This window comes from Hippoglossus stenolepis, chromosome 7 (genome assembly GCF_022539355.2).
Source record: "Hippoglossus stenolepis isolate QCI-W04-F060 chromosome 7, HSTE1.2, whole genome shotgun sequence".
NCBI lineage: Eukaryota > Metazoa > Chordata > Actinopteri > Pleuronectiformes > Pleuronectidae > Hippoglossus > Hippoglossus stenolepis.
Genome location: NC_061489.1, coordinates 16,443,974 through 16,449,791, shown reverse-complemented (window position 1 = coordinate 16,449,791; position 5,818 = coordinate 16,443,974). Strand labels below are relative to the sequence as shown.

General features: G+C 40.4%; 1 long non-coding RNA gene across 1 annotated transcript; it reads left to right on the top strand.

Moving 5' to 3' along the window:
* The first annotated feature begins 1,265 nt into the window (after positions 1-1,265).
* Positions 1,266-3,655, top strand: LOC118112457. The gene is made up of 2 exons (XR_004697219.2): positions 1,266-1,335; positions 1,992-3,655. It is a non-coding gene; the product is annotated as an uncharacterized LOC118112457 (long non-coding RNA).
* The last annotated feature ends 2,163 nt before the right edge of the window (positions 3,656-5,818 follow it).

Sequence of the window (5,818 nt, the reverse complement as noted above, 5' to 3'; positions counted from 1 at the left end):
GCAGTTGGCTGGGATAGCCCGCTGGCAAAGTGATGGGGGGGAGTCAAGAAAAATCAAATATCCACATCAATTTGAGTTTCATTGCATTTCAAGTATTGATCAGCGGTAACTTGGCTGACGTTAATGCTCATGGTCTCTGAGAAAGTCGCAGGAGGAAACACGAGTCAAGGCTCTCTCTCTCTCTCTCTCTCTCTCTCTCTCTCTCTCGATTGATCGAATCCACACACAACTACATTCATTTCAAACTATGCATACTGCAGTGTTGCAACACAGTGATCCAGTCATGCAAAGAATATAACCAGCGATGCTACTAATGAATTATTAGGGCCGTCATGTTTTTAAAAATATAAGTTTAGCAGACTTTGAAATCACTTGTTGTGAATTGTTCTGAATTTGAGAAATTCAGATGCATCATCTCCTGTGGCACTCATGTTTTTCCTTGTACTGTGGACAAGTAGGTTACCTCAGTAGTATATTCACAAGCTCCCCCTTTGTAAAAGGAACGAAGCATGAATGGTGTTGGTGAGCGAGAGTCACTGAGCACTCGGAGGGGAGGACATGAGAGGCTACTCCTCCATGATGTCTAGACATTTTCAGCTTCCTCTAGCACAGACCGGTAAATGAAGAGTGAGGATGTGTCAGACAAATGCAGCAAGGATGCAGTGATATATTGACGGCTGTCAGTTCTCTTCAGATACTATGGAAAATGAAAGAACATGACGTATACCCTGGCGCCGAATCCGGTGTGGTGATATGTCACCAAAATTTAAAACCATAGAACACAAACACTTATACTTTGCATCCCCTATTCTAATGTAATCTTTTAAAGTGGTACAATCATGAATTGTTGCAATAAGATCATAAATTGTGCTATTAATACGCTTGTGTCTTCAAATGCTCTTCTCCTCTCACTTTATTTCAGTAAGGAGGTTGTAAATCTTCTGCTGCATCTCACTGTCTTCCAGGGTCCTTTTCTTATCTTGTTATTTTTCTCCGCTGTATGAAGCCTTCATTTTCATTTTCTTTCAAAAGTACTTTTGAAAACTATTTTTAATAGAAGTTTCGCTGAGAGCCAGGCAGTTTTTCCGGAACTCCCTGAGCAGACATTCTCATCTGGAATAGAACGACCACATTGTGAGATTTTAAAAACTAAGTAGCTCTACTGGAGCAGTTGAAGGTTAAGGGCCTCGGTGAAGAGCACCACAGTGGTTTCAAAATGAAGGGCGGTTTCACCTGGATCTCACCTGTACTTCTCCTGCCACTCCAGGGACCGAGCTGTGGACCTTTTGGCGGCTGTGACTCAGGAAGCAAAGCGGGTCATCCACTAACTAGAAGGTTGGTGACTAGACCCTCTCCTCCTTCAGTTTACATGCACCAATGGTGACTGAATGGTGTGCATGTATATAAAGTCCTGCATAAAGAATTGTTGTATTAATGTGTGTGTGAATGGGTGAAGACTAAAAAGCACTAAATACATGGTGGCTGTTTAATATATGGTCACATGACTACTACAACTTGTACAATAGTGATTGTATATAAGATGGCTCTCTTGTTGGATTGGTTATTTAACATGCTTCGGATATACAAGTAGTACAAAGACAGTTTGGGGTGGCACGGTGATATAGTGGTTAGCACTGTCGCCTCACAGCAAAAAGATATATATATATATATATATACTGTATATACATATAAGACCAACCAATCCTTGAGTCAACAATACCTCCAAGTCTGCAGCAGAGTTGAGGAGTCACCAGTTAAAACATGTTCTAATCAATGGTCAGAAGCTTTAAGTAGTGACTGAAAATATGAGACTGCAGATGGAAAGCAGCTGAGAGGAGGTTGCTTTGCAGGCTGTCAGAAAAAGGAATTTGGGCATTCAGAGGGAGCCAGTTGAGGTGTATAGCAGTAGAATTAGTAATCGACCCTGCACATGCTGGAGAGATTTTGTATCCTATCTGGCCTGGAAATGTCTCACATGCATGACCCCCCAGGTGGAACTACTGGATGAAGCTCTGAACGACCTTGGCTCTGTTTCCTGGAAAACCAGCATAATATGGATGACTGGCTGGGTGGATGGATTATTGCCCGGTAGGATGGACACTGTATGTCAACAAGAGACACCTGGCGGAAGGGGAAATCCCTGTTGAGCTTCAGCGCAGGTCTTTCCTCTGCACCTCTGCAGCGTCTTGTGTCAGAATCTGTGAATGGGAATTGCTAGAGAACCCCTGCTGTTTGATTCTAAAGAGGGTGGGAAAGTTGTTTTCTGTCTCTAAGCTCATTGTTTGTTTCTCCTCAAGGGCTTTTTTACCTCTCGCCCGTCCCCCTCCCCCCCCTCCTCACCCATCTCTCCCAGTCTCACCTGTTCCCCCCCCCCCTTTTCTGCTGACAAGGAGTTCTGCTGTTTACTGCCTAAAAGCTGTCAAGGAAAGTGGGCGCCTTTTGATTTTGAGGATTGTTTTCTACATTGACATCTCTACCTGTGTTTAGTAATGTTCTCCTTCAGAGCATCGTATGCCTGGATGCTGACTAGTGTGGCACCCACCAGCGCCAAAGCTCTTTCTGTCTGCTCTCTCTGTGCATAAAAAAGACACAGAGCCTGTCTCAGCCAAGTCCCTCAACAAGGATTAGATATTGTCATCTTTTATCAGCCGTCATTTCTTTGCCAAGCTCTGACAGTCTCTCAGGGGCTGCCATTTGCTTTAACATATTTCTCTCTCCCTATCTGTGTGTGTCTGTGGATGTGTGTGTGTAGCCCCATGCGGCTTTTACATATCTTTACACCCATTCTTGTATTTTTAGTGATTACATCTAGAAGCAGATTTTGAGTCATCTTCAAGATAACCTTTCCCTGAGGTGGTTTCACACTTTAAATCTTATGGACTTAACAGTTTGCATTTATTCAACATTGGCAGCAGCCCGGTGAGTCTTAACTTCAGTAGCAGGGTTAAAGTAGTAAAAAACCATGACAGATATAAAGGGGGTAGCCTACACTGAAAACCGGCAAGAAGAGAGAAATGAGGAAGTACTACTTATGCTGTCAAACTGTAAAGAAAAGAGGAAACATGAGGAGGTGCAGGAATAATCAGTGAATACGAGAGGGACAGTTTCTAACAATGAAACAGGGACCGACCCAGTGATGATGTCTTTTGACTAGATTTTCAAGGATTATTCGATTAAATCACTTTATCATTAAACAGAAAATATATCAGCAATGATGTTTTCATAGATTGATCGCTGCAGTTATTTCTTAAGCAAAAATGCCAAATGTTCTGTGGTTTCATCTCCTCAAATAAAACGGTGATAGTGCATTTCTTTGTCTTCTACTGTGTATAACAATTTGGTATCTTTTTTGTTTTTTGATGAATAGCAAGCTGATAATAGTGAATTGTATCCCTTTTTTAACTTTATCATCTAAATGAATCACCAAGATGTTAATAAATAATGAAAATGGTAATTTATGTACCAGCCTTTGGCATCAATAATAGTAATTAGTTTTTCGTGATATAAAGTAATGCTTCTTGGTTTTAAAGCTTTGTCTGGAACATGTGAGGGCGTCTACCAGGTTTTGTCTCGCTGATTATGAAACATATCCAACTTCCACTAGACTGTGCAGCCAACCAATAAAATGATGAAGCTTTTTCTATGTTTACAGTGACACATAAAGGTCTCCTGGCATTTTTTTGGTTGTTTGTTTTCCAGGAAAAGGTTATGACGAGGATTAACCTTTTGCTATGTGATCATCATCCAAACATTTTGTCTGCAACATGCTCTTGCCAAATTCAGATATTTTCACACACGATAAAATGCAATCAGTGAAGTAGCATAATTGTCCGTATCGCTTTTAGCTATCCATAGAAGCTAAGCCACAGAATTCTCTCTGCAGCAGGAAGCAGTGCAGAGCCAGTGTGCAAATTGATGTGATCAATAATGAATTGTGCCGCTGTTGTCACATGCTGTTGCTGCACACTCATGAATGTGGTTTTACTTTTTTTTTAATGAAATTTAAACCACGTGTGGCTGCTGAAAAGTAGGCAGCATATGTGTGTGTGTTTGTGAATTGTGTTTGTTTATGTTTTTCCTGTTTGCTTCCCAGTTCCTCTCCATATGCCAGTGACGGCTCCGTCTTCTTTTGATCTATGTTTTATAGCCTGTGAATCCAGTGCTGAGTGCAGTAATTGGAGATGAACCACAGTTGAAGACAATGTTCTGAGAATGTGTTTACTCATTTACATTTGTGTGGCTCAATGAAGTCAGAGGTTCTTCAGTAAAATACAATAAATATATACATTTAGTTTTCTTACTTTAGCACAAAGTATAAGGTCTCTTAAAGGCATAGTTCACAGAAAAATTCAAATTCACCCATTATCTACTCACCACTATGCTGATGGAGTGGTGGGCAAAGTGTCTGAGTCCACAAAACACTTGTGGAGTTTCAGGAGTAAACAGCGTTGCAGCCAAATCCACATCAGATCCACATCAGATTGAATTGGTAATTATCTGCCTATGCCTTTAGGGTAGCCATTAAAGTTTCCTGTGTGTGTGTGTGTACTGTATGTATGTGCGCATATGAGTTTGCTTATGTAAACATCTTTTGATGGTTTTGACAACATTTGGTTAGAAAACATCGTTGTGAGGATATTTTGCTTTAGGGTTGGGGTTTGACATTTAGTTATGATAGCTAAGGTTGGGCTAAGGGGCTGCTATTGTCTGTGGTGAAACAGAAAAAAAAGAAAAGTGACTGACTTACAGTAAGCAAAAAGAGAGTTTGATGAAAAACAGGAGATTGACCACATATGACCATTGTTGTCCTTGGTTTTCTTATGTGTTGTTGCTTCCTGCTGCAGTGTCGTGAAAGAAAGAGAGAAGGTTGGGAGTGGCACTGTGAACAAAGTGCTGCTTATCCTAATGTGCAGGACTGTAAAGTAGATCACTGTTGAGTCGGGTTTTATGTAGCGCAAAGTGTAACTTAACAACAATATATTTTTAGCAATACAACCTTAACAGTCGTCTAATAGCCTCTCTGTTTCTATATCGTGTTACATTTCACAGAGGGGAACATTGTTTTGGTTAAATCTTAGGGACGTCTGTTTGTTGTGGGCAGCCTTGATTGGTTTCTGCAGTAAAACGAGTGAGTAAAAGGGCTCGATTGTCCTAAAGGCTGCATCACATACAGCTGTAACATAAATATTAAAAATGAATTACATTCAGCAATTCCAAAACACCTTCAAGACAAATCCAAAACAGCACTGAAATCATCAACTGTTTGTTTGAGGAAATTATAGATTACATTATATTAGGGCTGGGTGCATGCAAAAACTTATTGTGTCAACTAGAGCAAACACAAAGTAAACTTCAGTCCTGTACCGGTCCTGATAACTTCTAGGTGTTTGTGTTTATTGTTAACGTGTGAAGGGAGGAGGGAGGAATTGCGACAGGGTAATAAAGTATGGCACAAGGTACATGGGCCACCGACAGTCCGTGAATGCACGCATTCGGGAACCTATTAACCGATTACTCAACATGAGCAAAATTAAGTTGGTTAGAGGTCATAAAACGTCGGTTTCGATACATTTTCAGTTAATTTCCCAGCCCTACATTATATTATATAATATTATATCAATGTTACCATCACTCAGTTCCATCCCACAGAAAGTAATGTACAAGCTGGTAGATTTCAGCACCATGGACAGCTCCATTTTCTCATTTACTGGCTCTGACTGAAGAAAGAAATCTCGTGTTTTACAATGAGACAACAACAAAAATATTTGATGTAGTTTCATCTACCATTTAGCTCTTAATTGTGTCATTTGGAACTTTT